This window comes from Sciurus carolinensis, chromosome 16 (assembly GCF_902686445.1).
Source record: "Sciurus carolinensis chromosome 16, mSciCar1.2, whole genome shotgun sequence".
NCBI lineage: Eukaryota > Metazoa > Chordata > Mammalia > Rodentia > Sciuridae > Sciurus > Sciurus carolinensis.
Window position 1 is genome coordinate 56,324,860 of NC_062228.1, and position 23,061 is coordinate 56,347,920.

Sequence of the window (23,061 nt, forward strand, 5' to 3'; positions counted from 1 at the left end):
TTTGGAGGCACCCCGAGTTTCTATTTATGGGGTGAAGGTGAACATTAATATGGGTACAGTATGATCATGATAGTTTTAAAATGTGTTCACTAATTCCTTGACATTCTTTCTATCCCATCAAGAGGTGGAGTCTGATCCTCCTCCCCTTGAAGATGGGCCAGATTTAGTGACTCACTTCTTTTTGGTAGTGGGGATTGAACCCAGGGGTGCTTTACCACTGAGCCACATCCCTTGTCTTTTTTTATTGTCTTGCTGTGTTGTTTAGGGCCTCACTAAGTTGCTGAGGCTGACTTTGAACTTGAATCCTCCTGCCTCAACCTCCTGAGCTGCTGGGATTGCAGGTGAGCATAACCGTGCCCAACTATGTGTCACCTTGACTGGACTATGGAATGACAGTTCACAAAATTTCTGGGTGTGTCTTTGTGGGTATTTCCAGAAGAGATTAACATTTGAATTGGTGGACTCAGCAATGTAGATTGTCCTTGTGATGTGGGTGGTCACCGTCCAGTCCTTTGAGGATTAAATAGAACAGAAAGCAGAGGAAGGAGGAATTTGCTTTCCCACTACTATGAATACTTTTTATTCCTCTTCTGTTTCTCCTTCTCCTCCTTTTTTCCCTCACTATCCAACTGGGACATTTCATCTCATTTTCTCCTGTCTTTGCACTGAAACTTATACCATCGATGGTCCTCAGACCTCCAGATTTGCATCTCCTGGGTCTCCAGTTTGTGATGGAAGATAGTGGGACTTCTCAGATTTCATATTGCATGGGCCAATTCCCCATAATAAATCTTTCTCTACATGTATCTACATATCTCCGCCTCTATCTCTTGCATACCTCCTGTTGGTTTTCTTCCTCTGAAGAACCCTACTTAAAACAGGGTCCCAGCCAACAACCTCAGCAGGGCTCTAGCTAACAGGCACATCATCTGCAGGCACGGGAGTGGTGCCTGCTTTGGATGACTTCAGTCTCCAGCCTTTCAGACGCTGTAACTGGCATCATGTGGAGCACAGATGAGCTGTCTCTCCTGGCACCTCTCCGGTTGTCACCTATTGGCTGAGGGTTCTTTTGCTCAATTTGGATAGAAATCATGAATAGGCAAAGTGCAGCTCCCTTAGCATTAGCAGTTTGGAGCTTTAAGGGCTGGCAGCTCTCAGCTCATAGTCCTAGCAGCTCTCCCCGTGCTAGACTAGCAGCTGCAGCCAGCAGGTACTGACAGCTCTCTGGAGTTCTTCCAGCAGCCACGGCTAGTAGCTCCCAGCAGCTCTCAATGGAGACACTCCCTGCTGTTCTCTTGCTGCTAGGTGCCCTCAGCATTATGAGCCCTGGATATTGACTGCTCTCAGTATCAGCAGCGTCTATGTTACTAGCTCCAACTCAGCCTACTTTACCCAAGAGAGAAATCATGAATAGGCAAAATATTACCACCAAAAAGAGATTTCACTAGGATTTGTGCTGCAGCATAAGAGGAATGAATTGCTCTGATAAGCATATGAGGAAGGCTGCTGATATAGAAAAAAAAAGGTGACAGGACACATGCGCAGTGTCCTTCCAGTTAACTCTAGACTTCATGCTTAGTCATGGGTAACAGAGGGACTCCTCATGCACCAGACTGGGGACAGCTAAAGTGGCTGGTGAGGAGCAGAGTCATCCAGGGAGGCTGCAGGACAGAGTCATCTGAGGTGGATGAGTGCAAACAAAGCAAAAGTCCCCTGCAGTGGTTAGTGCAGCACAAGTCCTTCGGGACAGGGGCAGCTATGACTGTTAAAGATGGAAAATAAAAATAGAAGCACCTCCTGGGGAGTGTTGGCCCTTCTTTCTGTTTTTACAATTTGCATTTTAATAATTGTTGTTGCTTCAAGTGCCAAACGTTTGGAGTAGTTTGTGATAACCCTCAATCACAGGAATGGTGTTGGTCGTGTGCCATGGAGATGAGGAACCAGAGGTACACATGGATCTTAGGAATGTGGTGCTGAGTGAACAGATAGAAACAATGTCATTTGTCACGTACTATTGCTTATGCAAAATGAAAATACCTGCAGGCAAAAAAGTCACTTAACTTGAACATAATGTAGCAGGCATAAAGATCACCAAAGACCCACCCAATTCACATGCTTCCTTAGTTGGTCAGAACTAGTTTGGGGTCATGTGATGAAGACTGCCCAACAGAAGTGACAGTAACCTGTGGGGCGAGGCAGCTAAAAACTGGCATCTTCCTCCACCTCTCTCTCCCAGGCACTGATGGTGTAGCCACATGGGGAGGAGGCGGCAGGAACTATCTGACTATGCAGATGATAATGAATCCTTATTTTTTATTTTAGGTCTTTGAGACACTTGTTTCTTAGAGCAGCTAACGTTAATGATCCTGAGTAATGTGTGTGGAACCCAGAATGCTTGCCTGTTGGTTGAAGGGAATGGGGTTCAGAGAGAATCAGTTAAGCAGGAGAGAGGCCTGGTTCAGTCCAGGAAAACATGCTGTGAACTCAAATGTCCACGCCTGATACATAATTGAGAAATATTCCCCTGAGCGCGGGGATGAGGGGACTGCTGATTCAGAGTAAGAAGTATAAATTGTAGTATCAGTTGATTGATGCTGTGTAATAAATGAGTCCCAAGCTCAGTAGATTAAAGCCATGAAGTATTTTTCATGACTCTGAAGTCAGCCAGGTTTGGCTGAATTAGTGGGATTCAAGGAGTGTCATTTTGCTCCTTGTATCCTCTGCTGTCCTCTTCTTCTACTTCTTCTTCTTCTTCTTCTCCCCCTCCCCCTCCCCCTCTCCTGCTCTTTCTCTCTCCCGCTTCTCTTCCTCCTCCTCCTCCTCCTCCATCTCCTTCACCTCCTCCTTCTCCTTCTTCTTCTTCTTCTTTTTTTCTTTTTGGTACCAGGAATTGAATTCAGGGACACTCAACCACTGAACTACATCCCCAGCCCTTTTTTATATAGTTTATTTAGAACTAGGATCTCATTAAATTGCTTAGGGCCTCACTAACTTGCTGAGGCCGGCCTCAAACTTGTGGTCCTCCTGTTTCAGCCTCCCAAGCCACTGGGATTACAGGCATGTGCCTCTACATCCAACTCCTTTGCTGTCTTCTGGGACCAGTGGTCTAGCCTGGGCATATCCTGCTTATGAAGTCAGTAGAGGTATAAGAAAGCAGTGTGCCTTCCAGGTGCAGTGGTGCACACCTATTGTTCCAGCAGCTTAGGAGGCTGAGGCAGGAGGATTTCGAGTTCAAAGCCAGCCTCCGCAACTTAGCAAGGCTCTAAGCAACTCAGTGAGACCTTGTCTTAAAATTAAAAAAAGGGTTGGAGATGTGGCTCTATGGTTTAGTGTCCCTGGGTTCAATTCCTGAAACCAAAAAAAAAATAAAAAAGAAAAAGAAAAAGAAAAAGAAAAAGAAAACTGGAGAGGATGTAAGTGTGAAGGAAATGATGTAAAATTACATTTCAAGGTTTTGGAGACAGGGAGGGGTGAAGAACTGGGTCCAACGATGTTATCTACCTTAGATCTTAAGGGCAGCAGTTTCACATCTAGGTCTCTGTCCTATCCTAGAGGAGCACCAAGGTGCTTACACAAGGATGCTCAGGGCACCAATTTTTTTAAAAAAAATAATTTTTTTGGTTGTTGTGGACCTTTATTTTACTCATTTATTTTTATGTGGTGCTGAGGATCGAACCCAGTGCCTCACATGTGCTAGGCAAGCGCTCCACCCCCCCAGCCCCCCACCCTTTTTTTTTTTAACTCTCTTGACATCTGCATTATTGAAATTGTTTATAAGGAGATTTATGAGCCACTTGAATAATTTATAAGAGGAAAAATGCCATGTTAATTGCTCGACATTCCATCTCTTCTTCATTCCAATAAATAGATGCTACGATGATACAGGAAAGTCAAACTCTGGCCGGGAGGATGCTAATTAGAGCGCTGAGAGACTTCCTGTGAGAGACCGGGATACGTGCCGCTGAGCTCTCCTCTGGGGGTTGCTCTGGTTTGATTTTTTCTTCCTCCAGAAAGCCACATAGAAGTTGTGGTTGCTCTTTTGGCGGCATTGGGAGGTGGGACTTTGGGAGGTGATAGGTCATCAGAGCTCTGTCCTCGTGGGTAGGATTAATGCCATCAGGAAAAGCCAAGGGGCCCCCCTGCTTCTTTGCCCTTCGGTTTCAGGTCGTGTTGTGAAGCATTCCCTCCCTCCGGAGCACACAGCGTTCAAGGCGCCTTCTTGGAATCAGTCACTGACCTTCCTGCACTTGACCTTGACGTTGGACTTCTCGGTCTCAAGGCCTGGAGCCAATACATTTCTGCTTATGAATCACCCAGTCCATCTGTTCTGTTAGAGCACCACAAATGCACTCGGACAGGGCTTGGATCCTGACCCCAGGTGATGGCATTAGGAGGTAGGGCCCTCTGGGACTACTGTCTTATAAAGAGACCACAGCTCGCTAGCTAGCTCCTCCGCCGGGGAAGGCTGCAGTGGGCCCGTGGCCTCCAGTAGCAAGTGGGCCTTCCAGACACAATCTGCCTGTGCCTTGATTTTGGACTTTCCAGCCTCCTGAACTGCACAGAAATGTTTCTGGTGTTTATAAGCCACCCAGTTGAGTTGGTTATAGCAGCCACAGGGACTTGGACAGTGCCTTCAGAATCTGCCTTGGCATTTGAACTGGGGTCGCCCCCTCTTTGGGCAGTCCCCAGAGAGGCTGCCAAGTCTTTCCACTCAGTGGTGTCGATTCACTCATGAAGGCAGGATGACTTCCCAACTGCTCCTTGGGCCCCACCTCTACCCACTATTGTGTTGCGAATTAATTTCCCCCGCACATGCATTTTTAAAATTTTAATTTTAATTATTTTTTAAAATTCCGAATCAGGATCTCACTAAGTTGCTGAGGGTCTCACTAAGTTGCTGAGTCTGGCCCTGAACTCGCGATTTTCCTGCCTCAGCCTCTGGTGTCACCGGGATTACAGGTGTGCGCCACTGCACCTGGCTCCCATGTATGAATTTTGGGGGACACATTCAAACCATGGGAATACCCAAAACAATTAAAAGCTGGGTCTCAAAGAGAACACCCATGGCATAGTAGGTGGCATTATTCACATAACCAAAAGGTGGAGGCAGCCCGAGTGGCCCCTGATGGGTGACCAGATGATTAAATGTTGTCCACCTTTACAAGACAGTCTGCACGTGCCCCCCCCACCCCCATGGAAGAACTGGGAGGAGATTATGCTAAGCAAAAGTCACAAAAGGACAGGTGTTGTGTGATTCCACTCCCTGGAGACACTTAGAGTAGTCAAATCCCTAGAGACAGACAATAGGATAGTAGCTGCCAGGGACTGGGGGTGGGGGTGGAGATCCAATGTTTAATGGGTAAAGAGTTTGTTTTGTGACATGAAAAGAGTTCTGTGAGCCGGTCATTGTGGCACACACCTGTAATCCCAGTGACTTGCGGGGGCTGAGGCAGGAGAATTGCAAGTTCAAGGCCAGCCGCAGTAATTCAGCAAGTCTCTAAGCAACTTAGTAAGGCCTTGTCTCATAAAAAGGTCTGGGGAAGGGCTGGGGATATAGCTCAGTTGGTAGAGTGTTTGCCTTGCAAGCAGAAGGCCCTGAGTTCAATTCCCCCAGAAAAAAAAAAAAAAAAAAAAAAAAAAGGGTTGGGGATGTGACTTAGTGGCTAAGTGATCCCCTGGGGTTCAATTCCCTGTACCCATTTCCCCCTGAAAATAGTTCTATGGACGGAGAGCATTGATGGTTGCCCCACATCACAGTCATGCCTAATGCCACTAAACTGTACCCTGAAAAATGGCTATAGTGGTAAATTTTAGGTTACATATATTTTACCATAATTAAAAAAAATTAAAAAAATGAACCTCTTGCAGAGACGAAGGTGGCATACTGTCTATATACAGTGGAATATTATTCTGCATCAGACACTAGTTAAAATAATGAGTAAATCGGATGTAAAATTTAAAGAATTCATAGTATCAGCCTTGTTTTCCTGTGCAACATGGGGGCTTGCATGAATATTAATAACTGCTACCAGCTTGTTATGTTCTTTACTAAAGGAATCTGTCTTAGAAGTGTCATATGAACAGAGGGTCTGGTAAGGTTCTGAAGGGTTAGACTTGTTGCCAAACCCCGTGAACATAACCTTTGAAGGGAAGCCTGTTGTTCTGCTTGTCCATCTGTCATGGTAATGTGTTGTCCTGGTCCTAAAGTTGCAACTGACACCTTGGTGTTCCTGTTAAGGCTGCACTGGGCATTCTTCACTCTCAGTTGCCTTGGCAACAGGACACCTCTCCCAAACCTAATAAAAGTTGATGGAATAAGAAAAAAATGCCTGCAAATGAATTAAAAAGTGATCGGTGCCAGGGCCACCCATCGATTAGCCCTACCTTGGGAGAAGATCTGGGGAAGGACTGAGAAGGATGTGAGCCGCAAGGCCACGAAGAGGAATACCGTGCATGGTGCAGAGTGGCATGTACATGGTTAGGGTAGATAAGGTGCTGTAACAAATAGACCCCAACCAATAGTGACTTTAAAAAGAAGTTTGTGGGGCTGGGGCTGTAGCTCAGTGGTAGAGCGCTTGCCTCGCACGTGCAAGGCACTGGGTTCTATCCTCAGCACCACATAAAAATAAAGATTGTGTCCACCTACAACTAAAAATATTAAAAAAAAAAAAAAAAAAGAAGTTTTTTTTTTTTTTTTTTTTTTTTTCTCATTTGTGTATTACATGTAGTCCTCTAGGTTGGCAGGTGGATTTTCTCCAAACATCAGCTGAGTCTCCAGGCTCCTCATGGCTCCACCATGCCCTAGAACCTTGTCATTATTTGTAAGACTGGCTCACCACATCCAGTTCCCAGCTGGAAGGAGAGAAAAAACTGAAGGAAGCACCCCACAGCACCCTGCACCTGTGTCCCCTTCTGGCCTTCAGTGTCACCTCTGCTCACATTCCACTGACTCTGGTCATACCCTATGTGGGCAATAAATCTTGAAGTTACTGGCCCACATTGGTTGGCCTGGTTCACTGGTAGGCATTCCTGCCCCGAAGGGACTAAAGATTAGGAAAAGACATTTGCCGTTCCAGTTCTGTTTTCTCCTGGCTCTAAATCCATATTTTATACTCTGCTCGGAGACGCTGGAGCGGGGATTCTGCAAGCCCACTTTCCCCTTTACCAGCAGCTTCCTGCCAGACTCTGCCAGGCGCTTCCTCTTCCTGGTCCGGTTTCCTCCCTCCCTTCCTCCTTTCTTTCCTTCCTTCCTTCCTTCTCAGGGCCTTGAGCAAGCTAGACAATTGCTCTGTCACTTGAGTTACATCCCCTCTTCTTTCGGTTTCCTCTTCCCGTTGTTGCCACTGATTGTTTATCTGAAATTCACATTGAACTGGGCGTCCTGTCGTTTTATTTGTTAGTGAGAAAGTGGGGGGAGGGTACCTAAATCCCAGCACTCCAGATTACAACTTTTAACAATCCTGGTTTTCCCCCTTTGTTTCCTCTGCAAAATACTAATGGCCAATTGTTCTCAAATTCGAGTGTGTGTCAACCAGAGGCTTTATTAAAAAAATAATATAGGTTGCTGACATCCAACTCCGGAGTTTCTGATCCAGTGTGTGGGGGATGGGGCCAATAATCTGCATTTCTAACAAGTTCCCAGGTCATACCGATACTGCTGGTCTGGGAGCCACACTTGGAGAATCAATGCTTTAGTTCAGTACCAACCAAGTTAACAAATCCCATATTAAATTCTCTCTGTCAGCATACCTGGTGTGGTCTCTGCCTGCTGATTTGATACTTGCTCTCTTAGTACCCTGAGAACATCAGATCGGGCTGGCTTTACCTCTCCTGGTTTTATTATCTAGGAGGGTTGAGATTATCTAGAGGGAGGGACAGATCAGGGGTCAACACTCAGGTGGCCTGTTAAGTGATACATCATGAAATGAGTTTTTCCTACTCAAGGAGTAGGACTGGGTTTATAAACTAAGGCCAGTTTTTCTTGTTCTTTTTTTTTTTAATAGGATAAAGAATACACAAAATTTACTATATGCTTAAAGTATAATAGTGTTAGAATCCTGGTTTTCTTTCCTTTCTTTCTTTCTTTTTTTTTTTTTTTGTAGGTGGACACAATAGCTTTATTCATTTTTCTGCGGTGCTGAGGATGGAACCCAGGGCCTCACTCATGCCAGGCAAGCTCTCTACCCCTGAGCCACAACTCCAGCCCCAGGTGTGAAATTCTAACAGAGAGTGCACACACCTGGCCAGCATGCAGATCAAGAGCAGTGTCTTCCCAAAAGTTGTCTTTTTTTTTAAAATTTATTTTTATTGTAAACAAATGGGATACATGTTGTTTCTGTTTGTACATGGAGTAACAGCATACCAGTTGCGTAATCATACATTTACATAGGGTAATGATGTTTGATTCATTCTGTTATTTTTTCCTTCCCCCCCACCCCTCCCACCCTCTATTCCCTCTATACAGTTCCTCCTTCCTCCATTCTTGCCCCCCTCCCACCCCCCATTATGTGTCATCATCCACTTATCAGCAAGATCATTCGTCCTTTGGTTTTTTGAGATTGGCTTATCTCACTTAGCATGATATTCTCCAATTTCATCCATTTGCCTGCAAATGCCATAATTTTACTATTCTTTATAGCTGAGTAATATTCCATTGTATATATATGCCACAGTTTCTTTATCCATTCATCAATTGAAGGACATCTAGGTTGGTTCCACAAACTGGCTATTGTGAATTGAGCAGCTATGAACATTGATGTGGCTGTATCTCTGTAGTACGCTGATTTTAAGTCCTTTGGGTATAGGCCGAGGAGTGGGATAGCTGGGTCAAATGGTGGTTCCATTCCAAGCTTTCTGAGGAATCTCCACACTGCTTTCCAGACTGGCTGCACTAATTTGCAACCCCACCAGCAATGTATGAGTGTACCTTTTTCACCACATCCTCTCCAACACCTATTGTTGCTTGTATTCTTGATAATCACCATTCTAATTGGGGTGAGATGGAATCTTAGAGTAGTTTTGATTTGCATTTCTCTTATTACTAGAGATGTTGAACATTTTTTCATATATCTGTTGATTGCTTGTAGATCTTCTGTGAAGTGTATATTCATTTCCTTAGCCCATTTGTTGATTGCGTTATTTGTATTCTTGGTGTAGAATTTTTTGAATTCTTTGTATATTCTGGAAATTAGTGCTTTATCTGAAGTATGAGTGGCAAAGATTTTCTCCCACTCTGTAGGTTCTCTTTTCACATTGCTGATAGTTTCCTTTGCTGAGAGAAAGCTTTTTAGTTTGAATCTATCCCAGTTATTGATTCTTGCTTTATTTCTTGTGCTATGGGAGTCCTGTTAAAGGAAGTCTGATCCTAAGCCAACGTGTTGAAGATTTGGACCTACTTTTTGTCTATAAGGTCTGATTCTGAGGTCCTTGATCCATTGTGAGTTGATTTTTGTGCAGGGTGAGAGATAGGGGTTTAGTTTCATTCTGTTGCATATGGACTTCCAGTTTTCCCAGCACCATTTGTTGAAGAGGCTATCTTTTCTCCATTGCATATTTTTGGCACCTTTGTCTAGTATGAGAAAATTGTATTTATTTGGGTTTGTGTCCATGTCCTCTAAGGATCCCGGTTTTCTTAAATAAGTTATCAGAAGACCTCTTTGCCTCAGTCTCAGAAAATTAGCAACGGTGATAGAGGAGAAAACACAACAGCCTATGTATCTTTTATTTTACTTTATTTTATTTGTGGCACTGAGGATTGAAGCCAGGAGCGTGCTAACACTGAGCTACATCCCCAACCCTTTTTATTTTTTATCTTGAGACAAGGTCTTGCTAAGTTGCCCAGGAGGGCCTTGAACTTGTGATCCTCCAGCTTCAGTCTCCTAAGGGATGACCAGCATGCCACTGTGCCCAGCTCAAGTCTTTTCCTTTTAATGGTATTGATTCCCTGAGAACAGAGGATTGTGATCTCCCATGGACCAGCTTCCAATAATTGGACAAAACAACGTCACATACCACCAACTATTCTGGTCATTTTATCAGTTTGATCTCTGTTTTAATCAACTTTGTGTCGCTATGATCAAAAGACCTGAGAAGAACAATTTTGGAGGAGGAAAAGTTTATCCTGGCTCATGGTTTCTGAGGTTTCATCCATGGTTGACTGCCTCCATTGCTCTGGGCCCAAGGTGAGGCAGAACATCATGGTGGAAGGGCACGGTGGAGGAAAGCAGCTCAGGACAGAGCAACCAGGCAGTGGAGGGAGAGCTGTGCTCACCAGGAACACAATATAAACCCCAAAGTCACGCCCCCAGTGACCTACTTCCTCTAGTCACACCCTGTCTGCCTACAGTTATCACCCAGCTAATCCATTTAAGTGGATTAATCCACTGATGAGGTTACAACTCTCATAACCCAATCCCTTCACCTCCAAACAATCTTGCATTCTCTCACACATAAGCGCATATCTAAACCCTAACCATGTCATTGGATCTGGTAACCACCGATAGAGTAGGAATCAGCATCTTCATTTGAAGGGTTAGGAAGCTAATCTGAGTGAGGTGACGTAATTTGATCAAGGCTGCGTGGCTCCCAGGTAGAAACTGAGGCTGGCATTCTTGGCCCAGAAACTAGACTTTTATATTAAAAAAAAAAAAAAAAAAAAAAAAAGTTTTACTTCACTTTTTCAGTTTCTGAAGAAAAAAAATTGGCACTGTGTGATAAATCCATTCTTTTTTGTTATCTAACATTTGATCAAGTTTGACATTTAAAAATATAAGATGACTCAATGTAGGTCCTTTAAGACTTCCTTTTTTAGAACAAAACATTTCTCTTTGGAGAGAAAATTGCCCACACATATGTCCACGTATTCATATACCTCCTAGCGAGCTATCTTCTTTGTTATTTTAGTGTCTGGCATGACTGACATCTTTGATTATAACTGCCTCTCCCCAGAGAGGATTGAATGATTATAGTTGGAGTCATATAAACTTTACCACCGAGGAATAAAATGAAGCTTCGTTCCACTAAAATACACATAAGTTTTTCCTTACCTAAAACTCAAGGCAACTTTAGAATTCAGGAAACAGAAAAAATTGGCAACCATTTAATAGTGGTTCTAAATTATGGAGGAACATTTCTAGCATAGCACTAACGGAAGTAAAATGCAACCCTCATAGGTAATTAAAGATTCTTACATCTGTATTAAGCCAATAAGAGGTTAAAACTAATTTTAATGATACATTTAATTTAGCCACTATATTGAACATTTTTTTTTTTCCTTTTGTGGTACTGGGAATTGAAGCCAGGGGCACTCTGCCATTGAGCCGCATCCCCAGCCCTTTTTAGTGTTCATTTTGAGACAGGGTCTTGCTAAGTTGCTGAGGCTGGCTTTGAGTTTGCAGTCCTCCTACCTTAGTCTCCAGTGTCGCTAGGACTACAGGCGTGGCCACCCTGCCTGGCTAAAATGTTATCCTTTAAATATGTCATCCATACAAAGATATCAGGGAGGTATATTGAAAAGATTTTGAGATCCACTGCGTCACAACCCAGCAGCTCAGTTGGGTTGGGGACAGTCACATCTCAGGGCTCAGTAGCTGCCACACTGGGCGGCACAGAGCTGGAATCTACCTGGAAATGTTTGCAAAGGTCATGAGCCTGCGCCCTGGGATGCTCTACCTCACAGTGAGGGGCAGACGGCTCTGGGCGAAGGGCAGGATCCTGGATCGCAACGTGGAAGAACCAATTCTGCAGAACGAGCCCGAGGGCAGGATGGAACCCTCCCTTCCTGGAAAGCCAGTCGCCTGGTTCCACAACCGGAAGCATTTTCATCATAAGTAATTAGGAGCCTCTGAGAGTGAGAAAAGTTCATTACTAAGTGATTTGGGAGGGGGGGAAACTGAACTGTAATAGGCCTATGGAAAACTGTGGACGGGGGACGTAAGACTCACATTTTCTCCTGCTGAACACAGCTGCGTAGTCAGCACTCAGTAAGAAACAGCGTGGCCAGGAGCCAGTGGGTAAGTCACTCTACTTCTCTGGGCTTTATTTACATCACGCATGAAATAGAGTTAATAATATAGCACATGACTCAGAGAGGCGTTGCGGGAACTAAATAAGATGATATACATAGTCCTGCGTGTTGACCTGTGATCCTAGCAGCTCAGGAGGCTGAGGCAGGAGGATCGTGAGTTCCAAGCCAGCCTCAGCAACTTAGTGAGACCCTAAGCAACTGAGCAAGAGCCTATCTCTAAATAAAACATAAAAAGGGCTGGAGATGTGGCTCAGGGGTTAAGCGCCCCTGGGTTCAATTCCCGGTACTAAAAAAAAAAAAAAAAAGAAAGAAACAGTTTGACCAGGTTCCCCTGAAATTCCCTTGTCCTCTTCTGGGTCTCCCCCACCAAAGATAACCACTATCCCAGCTTCCAACACCATTGATTATTTTGGTCTGTTCTGTGTTTCATTCACAGAATTGTACAGGAAGTCATTATCTTGGTAACTGGTTCCTGTTTCTCAGCGTATTTGTGAAATTCATCCAGGTTTTGTCTGTAGGTGTAGATCGTTTGTTGTTGTATGATATTCTGTTGTGTGATGTGTTCATTCATTCATTCTATTGTTAATGGATATCCAGGCAACTTCTGTCCCCCCCCATGGACGCAATACCTTTATTTAATTTATTTATTTTTATGAGGCGCTGAGGATGGAACCCAGTGCCTCGCACGTGCTAGGCAAGTGCTCCACCACTGAGCCCCGGCCCCAGCTTCAGCTTCCAGTTCTTGGTTATGACAAAGCGATCTGTGAAGCCGCAGGCCTTCCATGTGCATCTTCCGGCGCTCTCGTACATTCGCTTCGTTCTGCTTGCACGGTCATCAGGCACATCTGCAGTTCCTGCATCTGGTTTCAACCACATGAGGATTGGAGACGTTTTAAAAATTCTGTCTGCACTGAATACGTTCAGATCTTTTCCTTTGTTGTAAACAACATAGTTTAACTATTCACATAGCACCTGCTTTGCATTATACACAATCTAGAGAAGATTTAGAGCATGCAGGAGAAAGTTGGGTGCGGTGGTGCACGCCTGTGATCCCAGCGACTCGGGAGGCTGAGGCAGGAGGATCACAAGTTCAAAGCCAGCCTCAGCAACTTAGGGAGGCCTTAAGTAACTTAGGGAGATCCTGTCTCTAAATAAGATAAAAAGGGCTGGGGATGTGGCTCAGTGGTTAAGTGCACCTGGGTTAAATAAGTCAGTAAGTAAATAAATAAAATATATGGTAGGATGTGTGTAGGTCTATGCAACTATGACACCACTTTATACCAGGGACCTGAGCATCCTCAGGTTTCGGTATCCAGGGTGGTCCTGGGTCCAGTCCCCTGTGGATCCCAAGGGATGACTGTATCATAATTTTTCCTTTAGAGTTTCCATTTCTCTGTCCTGCCCCTCCCTTTTCTTCCTGGTGCTGGAGATTGAACCCCGGACCCTATGTGTCGTAGGCCTCCATCTCCAGGCCTCTCCTGATCCTTACCGGGGTCATCTGGGATAGGACCTTCTCCTCGCTCATTCCTTTTTTAGCTGTGTCTACTCTGCTATGGGGTGCGCCGACTGAGTCCTTTATTTCAATACTCATGTTGTTCACATCCCTTATCTCCAGTTGGGTTCGACTTCATAACTTCCTCTTCTTGCTTCAGGTAGCCCATGTCCTCCTTAATTCTCTGAAGAGGTTCGTTATGCTTGTTTTACACGCCCAGTTAGCCCTCCTTCATTGGGGACAGTTTCTCCCCAGCCCAGTTGAGCCTCCAGGGTGTGCTGATCATTTTGCACTTCAGAAAAAATGATAATTTCAGGTCTCCTTAAACCAGATGGGCTTCTATTACTCTTTTGAGCATTGACTTAGAGGTGAAGTGAAGATACTAATTAAAAGGGAAATCCTATGGGCAGAAAGAGGATTACAGCTTCTGGCTAGAGGAGAGAGAATTTTCTGATAAAAAAAATAGTCAAGAATTGTCCCTTGTGGTGGACACTGTTGGTGCCCCTCCCCACTGCCCCATGGCCCACCTGTGTTCACCTGCCCCATAGTTTCCAGGGCTTGGATAGCCACGCAATCACTCAGCTGAGCACCCATGTCCCCACTTGTGGTTTTCTTTGGAACCACTGACCTTCCTTGGATTTTACCTCAAAAGTGTGGGTCAGCTTAACAAGTTCAAAGTCAGCCTCAGCAACAGTGTGGATGTGTCTCCGACAAGTTCTTGTGCTGGAAACTTGGTCTCCAGGTTGGTGATGAAGAGAAGTCATGGGACATTTAAGAGGCAGGGCCTGAGCATGACTCAGAAGGCTGAGGCAGGAAGATCACAAGTTCAAGGCCAGCCTCAGCAATTTAGCAGAGGCTCTAAACAACTTATCAAGCCCCTGTGTCCAAGTAGAAAATAAAAAGGACTGCGGCTATGGCTCAGTGGTTAAGTATCCTCGTGTTCAACCCCTAGTACTCCCTCCATAAAAAGAGGTGGGGCCCCGTGGAAGGTGGTCAGGTTATTGGGTGTGCTGTCTTTGGGAGGGATTAATGTGGTTCTTGAGGGATTATAATCAGTTCCTATGGGAGCAGGTGAATCAAGCAGACTTGACCCTCAAATCTCTCTGGCTTCCTGTCTTGCCAGGTGACATCATCTCCTTCTCAAGTGTGTTCTTAATGTGACATCACTGCCATGTTGAGATGCAGCCATGGGAACCCTCACCAGAAGCTGAACACATGGAGCCAACCCATTGTGGACTACTGAATTATTTTCTTTATTTATTTTGCAATACTGGAGATTGAACCCAGGGATGCTCTACCACTGAGCTATATCCCCAACCCTTTTACTTTATTTCTAGACAGAGTCTTGCTAAATTGTACAGGTTGACCTTGACTTGTGATCCTCAGGAAGTTTCATGCCTCCTGTGTTGCTGGATTACGGGCATGAGCCACCACACCCAGCTTAAACCTACTTACTTTATAAAGTACCCAGCCTCAGGTCTTTTGTCGTAGCAATAGAAATAGACTTATACACATCCCCTAGGGAAACGATTGTCCACAGAAGACGATTCTGAGGCCTGTTCTTTTTAAGGTCACCCATTCTTCAGGACGGAGCCCCAGTTGCCCTAGCTGTCACTCACTGATTGCAATGCCCTTTGCTGGTTTTTCTTCTTTCTCTGACTCCGTTCCTTACTTCACTCTTGCCTCCTGGGATCACCTCCCAAACAATTGTCCACTCCCAGCTCCTTATCTCATAGTCTGCTTTGGGGAGAGCCAAGAAGCTGCTGGTCTTTAGAGATCTTGTTCTGTTTTGATTTTTCACATCTGGTCGGCTCGTCCCCGCCCAGACCTCATCTTGGGGGGCATGGTAAGTGGTTTAAAGGTGAGAGATTCATATAAATTGATTAGTTCTAAGAAAACCTTTCTGTCCATTTCAGATTTTCAGCTGCTTGCAATTGTGAAACCCAACTTGAGTGGAAAAGGAGAAGGCTCAGCACACTCCACAGGAGGGCGCCATCTGCTCAGCGAGAGCAGGAGAGGAGGAGAGGAGACCTTTCTCCCTGAGATTGTCTGCTTACTTCACCTTTAAGGTGACCACGCTCACCTGAGCATCCTGCTAAGATTTGGGTTCTTTCTGTTTTTTTCTGGTATTGGGAATTGAACCCAGGGGGGCTTAAACATGGAGCCATACCCCCAGTCCTTTTTTGTATTTTATTTAGGGACAGAATTTCACTAAGTTGCTTAGGGCCTCTCTAAGTTGCTAAAGCTGGCCTTGAACTTGTGATCCTCCTGTCTCAGCCTCTGAAGGCACTGGGATTTCAGGCGTGCGCCACTGAGCCCAGCAGATCAGGTTCTTACTTAACAGGGCTGGGTGGGGCCTGAGCTCCTGAATTTCCCTCGTGCTCAGGAGATGCGGATGCTGTGGACCTGGGAACTACTTTGGGTAGTGAGGGGTTGTCCCTAAATGTGGGTAACCTAAGAAGATGTCACACTGCTCATCCTGACCCCTCTCCCTTGTTCCCCCTCGCCCAACTCTGGTTAGGATCTTCAAAACAGACTCTGCGGGTGGGAGTGTGATGGCGAACCACGGAATGGTACAGCCACTGTGTAGCACAGGTTGTGGGCGTAGTAGGTAGAATGGTGTCCCCCAAATATGTGCTCACCTGGCACCTGTAAAATTACTTATTTGAAAAGCAGGGCCGGGCACAGTGTAATCCCAGCAATTTGGGAGGCTGAGGCAGGAGGATTGCAAGTGGGAGGCCAGCAATTTAGCAAGGCCATAAGCAACTTAGTGAGACCCTGTCTCAAAATTAAAAAATGACACTAAAAATAAAAAGGACTAGGGATGTGTCTCAGTGGTAAAACACCTCTGGGTTTAATTCCTAGTACCAAAGAGAGGGTGGGGGGAGAAATGGGTCTTCTTGGACATAATTAAGGTATGTATTTTAAGATGACAGCCTAAATTATCCAGGTGGTGACCCTAAACCCAGTGACAAGTGACACACAGACCATGTGGAGATGGAGGCAGAGACTGGAGAGATGCGGCCACAGGTCCAGGAAGGCCAGCGGCCCCCAGAAGCTGGAAGGGGCAAGGAAAGATCCCACCCTGGAGCGTCTGGTAGGAGTTCAGCTCTACCTACATCTCGATTTGAACTCCTGTCCTCAGAACTGTGAGACCATCATTTTGAGTTGTCACAAGTCTCCCGGTCTGTGGTCGTTTCTTATAGCGACCACAGGAAACTAATGCAATCTGTTTTGTTTGTTTTGTGAGACAGAGGTTTCGATGTGCTGCCCCGGCCTCACGTCTGTGGGTTTCCTGCCTCGGGGTCCTGAGTAGCTGGGATTACAGGCCTGTGCCACCATACCCGGCTGCACCCACTGCTTATAGTTATAGGTGTTTGCTCAGTAGAAATAAAAACAGGATGGGTTTGATCCCCAGCACCCAAAAAAAAAAAACCAAAAAAAACAAAAACAGGAATTACAGAAAACCCCGTACAATTTCTTTCTTTTTTTCTTTCTTCCTTTCTTCTTTCTTTTTCTTTTTCTTTCTTTCTTTTCTTCTTATTCTTCTTGTTGTTGTTCTTCCTCTCTCTCTCTCTCTCTCTCTCTCTCTCTCTCTCTCTCTCTCTCTCTTTCTTTCATACTGGGAATTGGACCCAGGGTGCTTTATCTCTGAACTACACCCCCCAACTCTTTTTGATTTTTATTTTGAAACAAGGTCTTGCCAAGTTGCTGAGACTGGCCCCGAACATGAGATCCTCCTGCCTCAGCCTCCCAAGTTGCTGGAATTACAGGCGTGCACCACTGAGACCAGCTGTAAGAATGTTTATAGAGGGTTTTTTTCAAAATTGTCTGAACTGTGGAAACATCAAGGTCCTTCCATGGTGAATGAACAAATAAACTATGATATCTCTGTACAAGGGAACAGTACTTTTGGTAGGCATTTTTCAATTTAATTTATTTTATTTTATTTTGTGGTGCAGCCTCACTGTGTTGCCCAGGCTGGCCTTGAACTTCTGCGTTCAAGTGACTCTCCTGCCTCAGACTCCGAGTAGCTGTGTGTTAGTCAGTTTTCTGTTACTGTGACAAATGCTCGAGATAATGAATTTATAAGAAGGGAAGGTTTGTTTTGGCTTATGGCTTCATAGGTTTCCGTCTGTGCTGGCTTGACTGCTGCTTGGGGCCTGTGGCATCCTGGTGGGAGCACTTGGTGCAGGAGGCCATTCGCCTCATGGTGGCTGCGAAGCAAGAGACAGGAAGGGGTGAGGGTCCCATATCCCCTTGAAGGGCATGTCCCCAGTAACTGAACCTCTCCAAGGTGGCCCCACCCCTCAAAGTTTCCATCTCTTTCCATGAGCCCTGAGGTTGGAGACCAGGCCTTTAACACATGGGCTTGGGGACGTTCCAGGTCCAAATTCTATAAAGCTGAGACTGCGGGCAGGCGCCACACCACCTCACCTGGCAACAGGAAGTGAAGATGCATGCAGCAACACAGATGGATTTCAGGGGTATCAGGCTAAGTGAAAGAAGCTGAGTCAAAAGGCCCCTTCCTGCTGCCTGAGGTGGTGCACACCATCATCCCATGGCCAGAGCCTGAGGCGGGAGGATCGCCAAGTGCAAGGCCAGTCTGGGCAACCTAGGGAGACCCTGTCTCCAAATAAAATTTTAAAAAGGGGCTGGGGATGTAGCTCAGTGGTAGAGCACCCCTGGATTTAAGCCTCAGTACTGAAAAAAAAAAAAAAAAAAGCACTACATATCATATAATTTCATTCAAATAATGTTCTGGAAAAGGTAAAGCCACAGTGATGGAGAAAAGAACTGTGGTTGCCAGAGGTTGGAGAGTGGGGGGCTTGTGGGGGTGGGAGAGAGGTTCTCTAAAAGGAGCAGCTTGAGAGAATTTCCTGGGTGATGTGGCTGCTTTGTGTCTTATTTGCAGCCGTGTTGTATGGCGTCGCTCTTGTTGAAACTCCTAGAACTATACACCAAAAAAAAAAAAGAAAAGAAAAGAAAAGAAAAGAAAAGAAAAAAAGAAAGCAAGAGTGCATTTTGTTGTGAGTTAAAAATCAATCAATCAGACAATCTTAGCTGGGCACCGTGTGGCATGCCTGTAATCCCAGTGGCTGGAGAGGCTGAGGCAGGAGGATCACGAGTTCGAAGCCAGCCTCAGCAACTTAGTGAGTCCCTAAGCAACCCAGTGAGATCCTGTCTCAAAATAAAAGATTCTAAAAGGGCTGGGGATGTGGCTCAGTGGTTAAGCACCCCTGGGTTCAACCTCTGGCACACACACACATACAAAATCATCTGATCCAGGAACTGACATCTTTGAACCACACTCATACACTTTAGAGTTAGAAACTTCTAGACTTTTCAGGGTAACAGTAACACAAGCTCCCGCTTTGCCATTTCTCTGCACTCTGTGCAGCGCGGCCTGAGCGCGCCCGGGTGGTGCTGTCAGCGCTGGGGTCGAGTCCAGCCTCCGCCTCCTGGTCCTCAGGCCCAGGGCATGCTGGGATTTCTGGTCAAGCCAAGGTGGGAAGGTTGCCCAGAACCAAGCAGTGCTGCTCGGGTGACCACCACATCCTGCCTCGAAAGCCAGCAGCTGGCGGAGTCTCAGTTTGGGCGTGGGGGCTGGTGATAAGCAGTGGCTTCTCTTCGGGGCGTGGAGTCCGCGGTCCCGGCTCAGCTCCTTCCCCTCCAATTTGGGCGCCTTTCACCGGGTGCCAAGGTCTGTGCTGCTCCGTGTGCCACTTGGTCAGGAAGCTTTATTGCTTCTTTCCTTTCTATTCCGTTTCTTTTGAGCCCTTCAGCTCTACTTTAAAAATCACACACACACACACACACACACACACACACACACACACGACTGTATTGAAGTCTAAACACAGACAGGAAAGTTCACACACCAGCTTAATTAATTTTTACCACCAACACTCAGATCAAGAAGAAAAAAAAAGTTTCCAGACTCTGGAGTCCCTGGTACCCCTTCAAGTTGCTACCCCAGAAAGTAACCTCTATCCTGGCCTATAACACCAGAATCTAAGGTTTTTCTTTTTCTTTTCTTTTCTTTCCTTCCTTCCTTTCTTTCTTTCTTTCTTTCTTTCTTTCTTTCTTTCTTTCTTTCTTTCTTTCTTTCTTTCTTTCTTTCCTTTCTTTCTTTCCTTTCTTTATTTCTTTTTCTTTCTTTCTTTCTTTTTCCTGCACTGGGGATGGAACCTATGGGCACTTAACCCCTGAGCCACACCTCCAGCCCTTTTTTTGTACTGTATTTAGAGACAGAGTCTCACTGAGTTGCTTAGGGCCTCACTAAGTTGCTGAGGCTGGTTTTGAACTTGTGATCCTCCTGCCTCAGCCTCCCGAGTAGCTGGGATTACAGGTGTGCGCACTGCACCTTGCTGGAACAGGATTTTAAAGGGACACGTGGTTGCTGCCCAGAATGGGTTTCCCAGCCTTCCTTGTAGCTAGGTGTGGCCAAGTGACTCTGCTCCAGCCAACGGGCTGTGAGCCAGAGGTCCAGTGTGCCACTCCCAGGCTCACCCTTGGTGGCAGTGGCCGTCTCTCCCCAGACCCCTTTCCCTTCCTGTTGGGAGTGGGGGAGAACTCAGTCACCTCTGACCCCAAAGTGGCAGCCACAGGTTGTACACGGGGTGGTCTGTGAGGGATAAGGAACTTAAGGGAGGGGTCAGAAGTGGGGGTCCCTGTGACATCACATGTGTGCCCTGCTGTGTGTCTGACTGCCCGGTGTCCACACAAAAGCTCCTGGTGGGCTGAGGCTGGATCTCCAGCAGGACTGTCCTGTAAAAATATAGTGCGAGTCCTAAATACTATCCAAAAATTTTTAGCGACCTTGTTAAAAAGAAAATACAGAAGAACAGATGAAGTGATAACAGTAACATATTTAATGATGTACTATAATTATTAATGTTATATTAATAGCAATGATACTAGTGAAACTATCTTATAGCCACAGTAATATTATTTCTAGTGTGCCATTATATGTGAATTAATAATAGATTTTGCTTATTTCAATTCATCCAAAATATTAAGATGTAATCAGTCTAAAAACTGCTATCGAGGTCTTTTACAATCCTGTCTTTTTTGTCCTGCCTTTGAAACCGTGTGTGTTATAGTCACAGCCATTTCAATTCAGACTGGTGGGATTTTAGGGACCCAGTGTGCGCCAGGCTGATGCCTGCTGTGTTGGGCAGTGTAGGTCTGGATCTTGAAGACGGGAGGCAGATACCCCAGCATGAAGGGGACATACACGGGATGGTGAATACACACCTGGCCCTGCGATTGCAGTCCTAGAGAGTCATCCGCAATAAGTAATTGCATGCTGGCACTGGGATATATGCACGAGGGTCTGTATAAAGCTTTCGATGGTACGGAAACCACCTAAAAGTCTATCAATAGGGAAATGAGTAAACAAACAGTTTTCAAACTAACGAAGGACTTATCATGCTGGTGAGACAAAACAAGGTATTCTAAAAATGTACTTACAAAAAACACAATTCCAGCTGGGTGTGGTGGTGTTTGCCTGTAATCCCGGTGGCTCGGGAAGCTGAGGTAGGAGGATCACAAGTTCAAAGCCAGCCTCAGCAACTTAGTGAGGCCCTAAGCAACTCTAAATAAAATATTAAAACAGTCTGGGGATGAGGCTCAGTGGTTAAGCACCCCTGGGTTCAATCCCTGATACCAAAACAAAAGATTTATCAAAGGTCCAGGTCATAGAATATGTAGGTCAAGTGGATGTATGTCCTGGCTTCCCAAGTCTCTCCTCTCCAGCGCTCCCTTCAGGTCTGGGTCAGAACAACAAGGCCCAGAATCCCCACAAATCCTCCTTCAAAATCCTCCCAGAGTAACCACACATGTAATTGAACATCTGCACCCGTGTGTCTGAAATGCCACACTTGAGGAAGTCTAGGTGCCTCCCTTCCAAACTGTAAATTCGGAAAAGCAGCGGAAGACTGGAGGCTGAATGATGGGGGGGTGGGAAGGCAAGTTGGGACTTTCAATGCTTTTTGAGGGACTGGCATTTCCAGATTGTTGAATATTTACAAAGAGCATGATTACCTTTGCAATGAAAAGAAATCTTGATTTCTGTCTTTCCTGTTTTTTGAGACGGGGTCTTGCTGTCTTTTCCAGGTTGGCCTCAAACTCCTGGGATCAAGTGATCCTCCTGCCTCATGTGCCCAGTTCAGAAAACTTGATTTTCAAAGATTGAAGGTTTCTGTAGGAAAAATATCATGGGGGTGGTATACTGTGGAGTTGCAGGACAGCCTGGGGGAAAAAATGAGCCTGTTTCTGTATCAGCAGAACCACACTCATTCGGGAGGTTGAAAAAGGCCCCCAGTGACGCCACGTCTAACTCCCAGCAGCTGCAAATAGTGACTCTGACGCGGTAAAAGGCACTTTGCTGTCATGACTGAGTTGAGGATCTTGAGATGGGGACACTGTCCTGCATTATCCAGTGGGCTCCAAGTGCTCACAACAGTTCTCCTTTGAGAGAAGCAGAGGGTATCTTAGCACACAGTAGAGGAGGAGGTGATGTGGACACAGAGACAGGAGAGGAGAGAGGCAGCCACAGGCCAGGGTACCTGTCAGGAGTTAGAAGAGGCAAGGAACACTTCTCCCTGGAGTCTGCAGTGAACGCGGCCCTGATGGCACTTTTTGTGTGGGGGAGTGAACCCAGGAGCAGATGAGTCCAACCACAACCCCCAGTTCGAGCCGATAGTTTCACTCCCTGAGCAAGAAATTAAAACGCTGGAGGAAGATGAAGAGGAACTTTTAAGATTCGAGCAAAGCTATTTCGATTTGCTTCAGAGAACGATCTTCCAGAGTGGAAGGAACAAGGCACCAGCGAAGTCAAACTCCTGAAACACAAGGAGAAGGGGACCATTGGCCTTCTCATGAGGAGGGATAAGACCCTGAAGATATGCACCAACCACTATATCACACCAAAGATGGAACTGAAGCCAAATGCTGGCAGTGACCGCCCGGGTTTGGAACCCATGCTGACTTTGCTGACGAGTACCCTAAGCCCGAGCTGCTTTCCCTCCACTTCCTAAACTCTGCGGACGCACAAACATTCAAAACAAAGTTTGAAGAACGCAGGAAAGCCATTGAAGAGAGAGAAAAGAAAGTAGGACTGGGAAAAAATGATAATGCTGAAAAAGTGACTGAAAAGCTGGAAGCTCGTTCTGTGAAGGAGGAGAACAAGGAGCCTAGAGAGGAGACCCAGGAGAAACTGGAGAAGCAATGAGTCGTCTTAATTTCTTTTCCCTTTTCTTTTTCTTTTTTAATTTTGCCCTGCCCCTCCTTTTGGGTTTATTTTTATTCTGTTATGTTTTCATAAGGGACTTTATATAAAGAGCTGAATTCCAACATTCAGGGTTTTTTCTTAAGTTTTTACCCTATTGAAGATGACTTGAGAAAATCCATTCCCCAGTCATGAAAATGTGCTGTGCTAACTTTCTTTTCCATAGTGGAAACACTTATTTATTGTCATCAAAAATAGTGAATAAAAAGTGCATTTGAAACCCGAAAAAAACCAACCAAACAAACAAAC

At 45.5% G+C, this 23,061-nt stretch overlaps 1 long non-coding RNA gene and 1 pseudogene across 1 annotated transcript; one reads left to right on the forward strand and one right to left on the reverse strand.

The window, feature by feature from the left end:
• Positions 1-17,532: 17,532 nt before the first annotated feature.
• On the reverse strand, positions 17,533-21,049 carry LOC124967615 (uncharacterized). Its single transcript, XR_007105556.1, has 3 exons — positions 20,994-21,049; positions 20,778-20,896; positions 17,533-17,734 (listed from the first exon to the last, which is right to left on the reverse strand). It is a non-coding gene; the product is annotated as an uncharacterized LOC124967615 (long non-coding RNA).
• Positions 21,050-22,040: 991 nt separating this feature from the next.
• On the forward strand, positions 22,041-22,991 carry LOC124966159 (ran-specific GTPase-activating protein-like; annotated as a pseudogene).
• Positions 22,992-23,061: the final 70 nt, after the last annotated feature.